Source organism: Opisthocomus hoazin, chromosome 9 (genome assembly GCF_030867145.1).
Source record: "Opisthocomus hoazin isolate bOpiHoa1 chromosome 9, bOpiHoa1.hap1, whole genome shotgun sequence".
NCBI classification, from domain to species: domain Eukaryota; kingdom Metazoa; phylum Chordata; class Aves; order Opisthocomiformes; family Opisthocomidae; genus Opisthocomus; species Opisthocomus hoazin.
This window is the reverse complement of record NC_134422.1, coordinates 38,516,940-38,527,877: the sequence shown is the minus strand read 5'-3', so window position 1 is coordinate 38,527,877 and position 10,938 is coordinate 38,516,940. Positions and strand designations below refer to the sequence as shown.

At 49.1% G+C, this 10,938-nt stretch overlaps 1 long non-coding RNA gene across 1 annotated transcript; it reads right to left on the bottom strand.

Annotated features, from left to right (window-relative positions):
- Positions 1 to 9,016: 9,016 nt before the first annotated feature.
- LOC142362375 (uncharacterized) lies at positions 9,017 to 9,736 on the bottom strand. Its single transcript, XR_012765014.1, has 3 exons — positions 9,667 to 9,736; positions 9,356 to 9,467; positions 9,017 to 9,170 (listed from the first exon to the last, which is right to left on the bottom strand). It is a non-coding gene; the product is annotated as an uncharacterized LOC142362375 (long non-coding RNA).
- Positions 9,737 to 10,938: the final 1,202 nt, after the last annotated feature.

Sequence of the window (10,938 nt, the reverse complement as noted above, 5' to 3'; positions counted from 1 at the left end):
CCCAAAACCACCAGTGTGATCATTCCCATGAATAATTGTTTCAACCACTCTAAATTGGGGAGCCAAGAGGTTAAATTTTGTTCCCCTACTTACAAGTGGGTTGTCTTCCCGTTTGGCTTGTCTCCATGATGTTCTTAATATGCCTTTAGGTATTTGGGACTGATTATATATTCGGTCCTGGCTAACTAGATGACCTATGGTACACATTCCCTTCCAACCCGCAGGGAGCTGCTTTCTGCTAATGCCATCACCACATAGCCACCAATACCCGTCGGGTATATTTACAGGGCCCGTCAGTGGCTGTGAGATTTGCTCTGTAAAATGTTCCACGGTTTACCCAGCCAATTGGTACATTCCTAAAATAATCCCAGTTCAAGGGGCTATAGGTTTCTAATTGGGTGCTGTTACAAAAATCTATATATATCGCGCCTGTCCCTTTCAAATCCCAAGTTCCTACTTCTACTGTAGTTTTGTTGATCAAATAATCATTCCACCCATCTCTGCAAGTACAATTTTTGTGTGTATGGAAGGGGGTCAGCACGAACAAGTGTTGGATCTTGCTTTCCATAGGCAGCTATTATTGCTGACCAATATCTGGGTGTTGTTATCTAATATCTGTAGGTCACATCTTGGTCCAGTCATGTAGTTCGAGTTGTCATGATCGCAGTATCCTAAAAAGCCTAGGTTTAACAAAGTTACCGCCGCAATCATAGTTTCAAACCGCCAGCCTTTTCGACCATCCATCCTGGTTTAGGAGCCTTCTTCACTCGGGAATAATGGATCCAGGCCGGTTGTTCTCTAATCTTGATTGCAGTGAAGGTAGTCAGCAACACCTGGTAAGGTCCATTCCACTTCTCTCTCAGTGGATCACCTGAAAAATTCTCTTAACATAAACCCAATCTCCAGGGCTAAATGGATGGATCGAGTGATCTACCCCTTTAGCCCTGGTACCCAAAACATTTTTACTAATCCTTTCTAATTGTTTTCCTAAGGATATAACATAATTCTGTAGATACTGATTTCCCAACTGGTTCAAATCTTCCCCCTGATATTTAGCCTGATATGGTCTCCCATACAGTATCTCAAAAGGGCTCAAATTTTCTTTGGCCCTAGGTTTTACACGTATCCAAAGTAGTGCAATAGGCAATGCTTGGTACCAATATAGATTCGCTTCTTGGCATATTTTTGCATCTTTTCTACTTGCCCACTGGCTTGTGGTCTGTAGGGCGTATGTAACTGCCAATTGATTCCTAACAGTTTGCTGACCTGTTGCACTACTTCTGCACAAAAATGCGTCCCCCTATCTGAGGAGATAATTGTCGGTACCCCAAATCGAGGTATTATTTCATTTAATAATACCTTAGTTACTTCCCTTGCTTTATTTGTTCTACAAGGGAATGCTTCTGGCCAACCTGAAAAGGTATCCGTAAGTACTAATAAGTACCTGTACCCTCCTTTTCTTGGAAGTTCAGAGAAATCAATTTGCCAATGCTGTCCCGGTATACTTCCCTTCCCAATACTTCCTAACTGTACCTGGTTACCTGTATTGGGGTTATTTTTAAACATGTTTCCCATTGTTGGGTTACTTGTCAGACTGTAGTATACAAATTGTTCCCTATTAATTTCTGATTTAAAAATTTATACAGGGAGTCCGCTCCCCAGTGTGTCCTATTGTGTTCTTCTTTAACCACCCCCCATATCTGTTTAGCAGGGATTATAATTCTGCCATCACTTAAGTAGGCCCACCCCTGGGATGGAACTTGGCCCCCTAATCCCTCTATTAATTCTTCATCAGCTTTAGAGTACTCAACATTTTCTTGGTCACTCAGGTTTCTATTTCTATAATCTGGAATTAAGGCTAAAATCTCTTACATTCTCTCTGCTGCCTGTTTAGCTTCAGAGTCAGCCAACCTGTTACCTCTTTCCTGGTCAGTGTTACCCTTCAGGTGTCCTCGGCAGTGCATGATGGCAACTTTTGCTGGTAGTTGAACAGCTTCTAATAGTCGAAGGATTTCCTCAGCATATATAATGTGCTTCCCTTGCGCAGTTAGTAGTCCTCGCTCCTTCCAAATTGTCCCATGAGTGTGGACAACTCCAAAGGCATATTTGGAATCTGTCCATATGTTTATCTTTTTCCTTTTGTTAACTCCAGAGCCCTAGTTAGGGCAACAGTTTCAGCCTTTTGAGCTGATGTTCCAGCAGGTAGTGACTGAGACTAAACTACTTCGTCTGCTGTTGTCACCGCATACCTGGCCTTTCGAATACCTTGTCCGACAATGCTGCTTCCATCCGTGAACCAGGAGTCCTGTGCATCTTCCAGGGGTTCCTCTTTCAGATCTGGTCTGCTGGAGTACACAGTCTCTATGGTTTCTAAGCAATCATGTACCGATGGTTCAGAGATTGACCCGCTGAGAAAAGAAGCTGGGTTTGTAATATTAGTTACTACAATATTAATATCATCTGATTCAATCAGAATGGCCTGGTATTGTAGAAATCGGGATGGGGAAAGCCAGTGGTTCCCTTTTTTGTTCCAGTACAGCTGATACTGTGTGAGATCGGTACTGTGATCTTTTGCCCAAGGTGAATTTTCGGGCTTCCTGAACAGTCAAGACCACCGCCGCCACAGCTTGCAGACATCCTGGCCATCCTTTGCTTACTCCATCCAGCTGTTTAGCAAAATAGGCCACAGCTCTTTTCTAGGGTCCCAGTTGTTGAGCTAGGATCCCCAGAGCTATGCCTTGTGTCTCATAAGAAAACAGCCAAAAGGGTTTAGTAACACCAGGCAGGCCCAGAGCCGGGACCTTCATTAGATCCTTCTTAAGTGTCTGAAATGCATTTTGAGCTTCTTTGGACCAGATCAATCAGGTGGGGTTGTTTTTCAAAAGTTCACATAAGGGTCTCACTATTATTCCATAATTATAAATTCATAACCAGCACCAACCTGTCAGTCCCAGAAAGGTCCTGAGCTCTTTTACCGTCTGACGGAGGGGAGTCCTGCAGATGGCTTCATTCTGTTCTGTTCCTAGTTCTCTTTGTCCAGACAGCTTGCATCCAAGGTAGGTTACCCATTGCCGCACCATCTGAGCTTCCTGTTGAGAGACTTGATACCCATTTAATCTCAAAAAGTTTAACAAACTGATAGTCCACTGTATACAGTCAGGTTTTGTTTCAGTTGCTATTAATGTACTGTAAAAGGGTTCCATCACTGGAGGAAGGGTTCCATGCTTCAAGTTCTCATGCTAGTTGATTTCTCAAGATTGTTGGGCTATGCTTAAAACCTTGGGGTAACACTGTCCAGGCAAGCTGGGGTTTTTTTTTACCCATGGTAGGATTTTCCCACTCAAATGCAAATAAATTCAGATTTTCTTTGGCTAAAGGCAGACAGAAGAATGCATCCTTTAAATCCAATACCGTAAACCATACTTGCTACCACAGGGTGTATGCCCCTAACAATATTATTCACTTCTCTTAAATCCTGTACTACCCAGTAAGTTCCACCTGGTTTTTTTTTGTTTTTTTTTTTTACTGGTAACACAGGAGTATTGTATTCTGATTCACACTCCACTAGTAGTCCATACTGTAAAAAGTTACCTTGTTTCCCCTCTTTTTCATTTCGTTTTTCTGTTGCTTAACTTCTAAGAACTTTGCTTTTTTTTTTTCTTTCTTCATTTAGAGCAGCAGCTAGCAAAGCAGCTTGTAACTTGATACCTTTCTGTTCTAATCACTTTACACAACCCTTCGGAAAATCCAGAGGGGTTTTCCTTTTGGGTTTTTTTTGGTTTTTTCTTTTTTCAATACCGCGTTAAACTTTTCATCTCCTATACTTTTTAATTGTCCACAAGACAACATCAATTCTAACAACATATCATAATTCAATTAATTGTTTCCTTGTGAGGGGATCACCTCCCTCCGAAGCTCATGTTACAATAAAATAACTTCTCAACTTCTCCACCAATCGGTTAACACAACACACAAACACACACACACACACACACAACCTAGAAGCGATCTTTTAAAATCCTTCTGTTTACAAACTGTATCACCTAAGTAGAACAATATATACATGCAAACCACTTCAGTTAACATGTTTATATACATAGAGCTCTTTCAAAACAATATATACAGTATATTTAATACATACCCCAAAACCAGAGTCCCTAAATGATCGATCAATGCCAAATAACTAGAGAACTTGTAACCCCACAATATATACCAACTTGTATTTTAAAACCAATCCCCAAATTCCCAACTCAGTTCCTAAATCATGCCGATTTTCTTTAAGCAAACCAAACCCCATACATTATTAAGATGTTGTTGAGTGAGGGGTCTCCCCCTGCTTTTCCCAATGTTGCCGTCTAGATCCTGGGAGAGGCTCTCAAAATCCCCCCCACGGGAAGACCCTGCACTGATACTTAAGAAATCATAAACCACGGCCCCGAAGACTCAGAGTTCAAATACAACAGTCCCAAGTCAAAAACCGGAAATCAGCAGAACATACCAAACGTACGTGGTGGTTTTTTTTCTTTTTTTTTTCCTTCACCATTTTTTTCTCTCTTTTTTTTTTTCTTTTTTTTTTTGACTTATTTGTCTTTCACACAGAGGCTTCATACACAGTCACACAAGCTTTCCAATGTGCTAGAAGACATTCTAAGGGGCTTTTCTTTAAAATACCACTGCTTTGCTGTGCCCCATTTTACTTTGTTGATTCTGTACCTCTGTTAGTCTTTATCTTAACAATTTTAATCTGTCGTCCCCTTCTGTCCCGCTCTGACCACGTTCCAAAAATGTCACAATTAATATTCTGGTCACAAGAAAAGAGGTTCACCGTGCAAGGTGTTTTTTTTTTTTTTGGTTTTACGATGCCTGATGGGTATGTTAACAAGCCAGTATCCGAGATATCCGATATCCGAGTTCAATACCAACAAATCCGTATCGCCAGAAGTACAACTTAAGCGGGTTTCCTAAGCGTACCATACCGAATGTACGTTATTACAGAAGTACAAAGCTTAACCCATGCTTGTACCAACGCACAATTACCAAAAGCACGTTATTACAGAAGTGCAAAGCTTAACCCGTGCCTGCACCAACGTACCAAGACGTACACCCTCAGGCACTAGTAGCCTGGTGTACAGCGCTCAGCGTAGGACGTCTCCTACAACTTACGAGAACTCTCCAAATGACCGGTCTCACATACCAAAACAGAGAAAGAAAGTAAAAAAAAGAATACCTTTACTCGTTTAGATGGTCCTTGTCTGCTCCCGCAGTGATCCGAGTGAGGCGAGGAGTCCCTCCGGGAAATCCCAGGGGTACCCTAGGGAGTCCTGTTCTCAGCGGGTCCTGCAGCCGAGCAGAGCGGGTCCCATCTGGGGTGCCAGAAATGATGCCGTGAAAAGCCAGAATTGAAGACTCAATGGTCGGCAGACTATTAAGCAGGTATTCTTTATGGCGGCGCCAGGCACACGGGGGATCTCTCCTCCAAACGTGTGCACCAAAGAGACACAGTTACTAGGTATTTATGCTGTGTTATCATACATATTCCTTACATTTCCAAGAAATGTTTATCATAGTAATGGCTTTTCCGAGAATTCATTAATATATGGTAATGTCCATCGCACATGTTTGTTTGGCGTCTCTGGGCAGGGGTCTTCAGATTATCCTGCAGCCTCCTTATCTCTGTAGTTTGCATACCTGTTCTCCCAAGGCCCAGGCGCCTAAAGGGATTATTCAGGAGTCCCTTGTCTTGCAACCGTCCCAATATTCACAAAGAACCAAGACTTGTTTCTGACCACCTGAAGTGATAACATCCCCTACATGTTACATTTGTTACATTTACAGTTATCAGTCCCATGGTACTCTACTGAGCAGGTCCCTGAAGAGACCAAAGTCAGCTCTCCTCCAGTCCAGGGTAATGAGCTTGCTGTGCGCCCTCCTTGCTGCCCCAAGGATCTCGAACTCCACCATTTCACAGTCACTGCAGCCAAGGCCGCCCTTGAGCTCCACTTTCTCCACCAGCCCCTCCCTGCTGCTGAGAACAAGGGCCAGCACAGCACCTCTCCCCGGGGGCTCCTCTGTCACGTGCAGAAGAAACTCATCGTCAACGTGGTCCAGGAACCTCCTGGACTGCTTCTGCCCTGCTGTGTTGTACCACCAGCAGATATTGGGGTGGCTGAAGTCCCCCATGAGGACCAGGGCTTGTCAGCGTGAGGCTGCTCCTATCTGCCCGCAGAGGGCCTCACCTGGTCGGTCTTCCTGGGCTGGTGGCCTGTAGCAGACCCCCACATTATCATGTCATCTGTCCCTGCCCTGCCTTTAATCCTGACCAATGAGCTCTCCGTTGGCTCCTCATCCATCCCCAGGCAGAGCTCCATGCACTCCAGCTGGTCACTGCCATAGAGGGCAACACACCCCCCCCCTCCCCCATCTGCCCTGCCTGTCCTTGCTAAAGAGCCTGTGTCCTTCCATCCCAACGCTCCCACTCCACTCACAGGAGCCATCCCACCACGTCTCCATGATGCCAGCCAGATCACAGCCCTGCAGGCATGCGCATGTCTCCAGCTCCTCTTGTTTATTGCCCATGCTTCGTGCGCTTGCCCAGAGGCATTTCAGTTGGGCTCTGTGTCCCCCACGGGTGTTTGAGCCACAGCAACCCTCCAGCAACTTCCGAGATGCAAAACCTGCAAGGCAGATCCACCCCCTCAGCTTCCAGTGCGAGACACAAAGCCCTCAGCTGGCACTGTGCCGCTGAGCCAGGCTGTTCCAGACCCTTGGGATGGCAACCGAGGTGCCCACTGAGCGCAAAGAGCAATGGGATCATCCGGACCTGGGGAAGGCACGGTCCAGGACACAGAACACAGACGGAAGCTGCAGCTGCCCCGCCCGGACGCACGCATCCCCTGGAAGGGACCGCATGCCCTCTCTCTGCCCAAACCTGCCAGGAGCAGGGAGCTGGACTCAAAGATCCTCGTGGGACCCTTCCAGCCTGAGGTATTCTATGATCCCCCTTTCTGCCTCTGCTCAGAAACAAGACAAAGTTCAGCCTGAAGCCCCGAGCTAACAGGCTTGGTTCACCTTCAGAGAGGACCTACTCACAAAGCAGAGGGCACATTTTCCTGCTCTGAAACTGAAGAGCTCCTGCAGTCCCAAGGGAGGGCAGAAAATAAATCACAGTCAGCAAATTACAGTTATGAAATTTGCAAGGCAACCTTCGTTTTGTCGGGTTAAAGGGAAATGTGTTCTCAAGCCAAAACCTAGGTGGAAATCCAAAGAGCCACATCCTCTCAAGACACATGGCCACATCACACCTGAATTAAGTCAGTTTCAGCTAGAAGAAAGCTTAGGAACTGCCACTCCCTGCTCCTGATCTTGTGCAAATGTGGAAACAAAAGACACCACACAGGGCATAAAAGCACCTAACTGGTATCTAATGTCACCCATCTGCTTCTTTGGGGCACTCCTAGGGACACCACGTTGCTTGCAGCATTAGGTGTCAAGAGACTGTATATAATAAAAGGAAAAGGAAAAAACAAACTTCCAAGAAGATGCTGAAAGGACACTGGTTTTGCCAAGTTCCCCTACAATGATTTAAAGCCAGAACAAAATCATGGCAACAACAAAACCCTCTTCCTGATTGTGATGGAGAACATGGAGGAGCTGTAAATGCAGAGTAGTATCACAGACAGGTGCAGAGGAGCCCAGGACTTGGAAAAGGCAAACAGGGCTGTCAAAACAGCCCGAGCCGAGTTCGCTGAAGTAAGCTTTTCTAGCTAACTGCCCGGGCAAGGGGATGGAGCGCACGCTTACAAAACCTGCAGACCCCACCAGTCTGGCCAGGTGGAAGAGAAGCTACAGAGCAGAGCCGCTTCTCAGAGGCTGGAGAAATGGGTTGAACAGCAAGGTCTACGGTTCTGCTATGAAGTTAGACCCAGGCAAATATAATATTTTGCCCGTCGGAGGGAGTAACCCCCCATGCCAGGGCTGGCCAGCTGGCTGGGGAACAGCTTTGCAAAAATGGGCTGGGGGTCCTGGTGGGCAACGAGTCCAAGAGATTGCAGCCAGCTGCACCCTGGGCTTATTCACAGGAGCATAAGCAGCAGGTGGAGGGAGGTGATCATTCCCCTTTAGTCAGCTGCTTCCTCGATGATGTTTCTCTGGGGCCAAAGGCATTGGAGAGTGAAGCAGGTCCAGGCTCCATCCAAGTGTGGCTTGTGTGTTGGTGGAGATGGTGCCCGCACCACTGGGGACAGAAGCCCCAAGCCGGGTCACAGGCTGCTGCTGTGCAAGCTCCCCTCCGCTTGGGACACACACTGGGGCAGACCAGAAGGAGACCAACGCACAGGGAAGCTCCACTTCCAACACCATCAGCAATTTATTAACCCGTCAGCCAAGCAACTTCCAGTTCTGACAATGAAATGTGAATGCCCAACCGCACCACGGCCTGAACACAGGCACCTGCTGCGCTGGGGGAAGGCTGGAGCCCAGGCACCGGGGCTGTGCCCTGACGCTCACCACCGCAGTGCTTTCCGCCTCACTTTCCCCTTTTCCTAAGTGGGAACGATGCTGGTGACTTCACCGGCGAGGCTGTGGGAAGCCAGGTGCCTCCAGCCGGGGGACAGAACGCTAAGGAAACTGAGCAAAGCACTCCTTTTTCCCATCTGCCTGGGGGAGGACTGGTGCCCCTCCCCTCCTGGCACAGGCTCCAGGACAGAGAGCACTTCAAAGGCAGTCGCTGGCACCCCCAGCACAGAGGCCGGCTGAGCAGGGATTGCGCAGTGCACCCCATCACGGTGCTGGGCACAGGGGAGGCCCCAGATCCCACACTCCTGCTGCAGACAGCCAACCCGGACAGCACGAGGGGAAGATCAAGGGAAGATCAAGGCAGCCCCCAACACCCCCACTCATCCCCCGGCTGCCCTCCTTTCCACCCCCTTCGAACTGCTGTGTCCCTCAGTTCGTCCCACCCTGCTCCCAGTGTCCCCTACTCCACCCAGTGCCTCCCTTTCCCCCTGCTACCCCCACACTGTGCCACCGGGCAAGCGATACGCTCTGCTTCAGGCAGTTTTTGGTGAGCTTTATTGAACTCCCTGGTGCTGGCTGGGGCCAGGTGTTGCAGAAGGACTCCTCCAGCGCCCGCCTCACCCCTCGGGACCTGTCACACCGTAGTGCTGTAAGAGCTGCAACGACACAAGGAGCACCATGGGGACCTGGTCCCAGCCAGGCGCTCCTCTGGCTGTCCTGCTCCAGGGACCCTTTCTCCAGGGATCTTCCCCCAAAAAAAAAAAAAAAAAAAAAGACATCCCAAGGAGCAGTATCTCAGTCAAACCCCTCTGAACCCTTCCTTGCCGACCCCCTGCCTTACCTCAGCAAAGAAAGCTACAGCTGTCACCCACAGCTTCGCCGAGTGGGAATTGAGCCATGCCGAGAGGTTCTTCATCAGACACGGCGATACGAGCTCAGCGCGGAGCAGGACGCTGCGCAAGGGAGCACAAGCGAGGGACACACAGTTACCCCAGAAGGCCACAGGCCAGGTCTCCAAACCTCACTTGCACTGACGCAGACACTCTTCTTCTGCTCAGGACAGCTTCCCAGGCACGCCGGAAGGGTCCCGGCAGCCACTTCCCCGGGCACAGCTCCACTGGACGTGGCCAGATGCATCCCTGGGGCTCTTACCTGGTCAGGAGAGTCACCCCATCAGGGTGACAGAGGGGATTTTCCAGGAGAGCCCAGGCCTCCTGATTCGTCAGCAGCCGCATCCATTTGTCAGCCAGGCATCTGCCCAGCACCTTCTCTAAAGCCACAAGGAAAAGCCTGGGAAATGAAACCAAACACAACACAAGTCAAAACGCAGTCAAACAAAACAACACAACACCACAGCCACAAACCCAAAGAAATTGGAAATCACAGCAGGTTAGGGGAAAAATTCATCTGTGGCAAAGCTAAATACCCCTGAAATGATGCTTCAGGGCCTGCAAGACTGCAGCTAACGACACTGGCATCTTCTCCATCCCCCAAACCCACACAAGCAGCAGAAAACCCACGTCCCTAGCTGACTCCGTGCTACATAACCACGGCAACACCTACTACCTCTTCCCACCAGCGCTTTGCCAAGAATGATGCGGGTGCCCGCGAGGGGCACGCTCCTCCCGCTGAGGGTCCCATCAATGCACATGTCCTGGCAAGGGGAACTGAAGCCAAAGCTTCAAAGGAAGCTCCGGCTCCTTACCTGCAAGGCTTCTCCTCAGCGATCCCGCACTCGAGGAACAGCTCTCTCCAGGTGCTCAGGGGAGAAAGCGATCTCTCCTCACCCAGTGTTTCACTGGCCCACCTCAGGAGGCTGGGAAGCAGGTGGGGAAGCAGCCGCTTGAGCTCCTCTGTGCTCCCCAGAGCTAGCACCACCTCGGAGATGGCATGGGTGATCTACAGAGGAACATGACGGAGAACCACCTGGTCAGGCAAGGCCTTTTCCACCAGCCTGGTTCCCTGCCTGCCTTGGGCAGGGTGCTTACTCTCCACAATCGTCACTTCTGCAACAGCCTTGTGCCTCAGGAGCACAAAACTGTCCCCGCTCCCCACACCGCAGGCCGGCCCAGCACAGCGCCCTGGGAGTCTCCACGGGCATCCACAAAGGGCACCCGACTCCCTCGCGCCGAAGAACGAGTTAGAAAGCAGAAGCGAAGATGCAGAAACGCGTCTGCTGTTGAACGTACCGTCACAGCCTCCAGAGCAGCGTGACGGCTGTGCCGCTCACAAGCAGAGTCCTCATCCTGCAGGCAGTTGTTCCCCACTCGGTTCAGTTTCTCTGCTAAGCACTTCAGGACCCGAGTCCCGATGGTGCTTCTCCCGAGGCTCCTCCACAGCTCCACCGTGTCTCTGTAAGGGAACAGACATTCACCTCTGAGCCTGTACCCTTGCAGTGCTGCAGCGCCCTCAAACCTTCTCCTC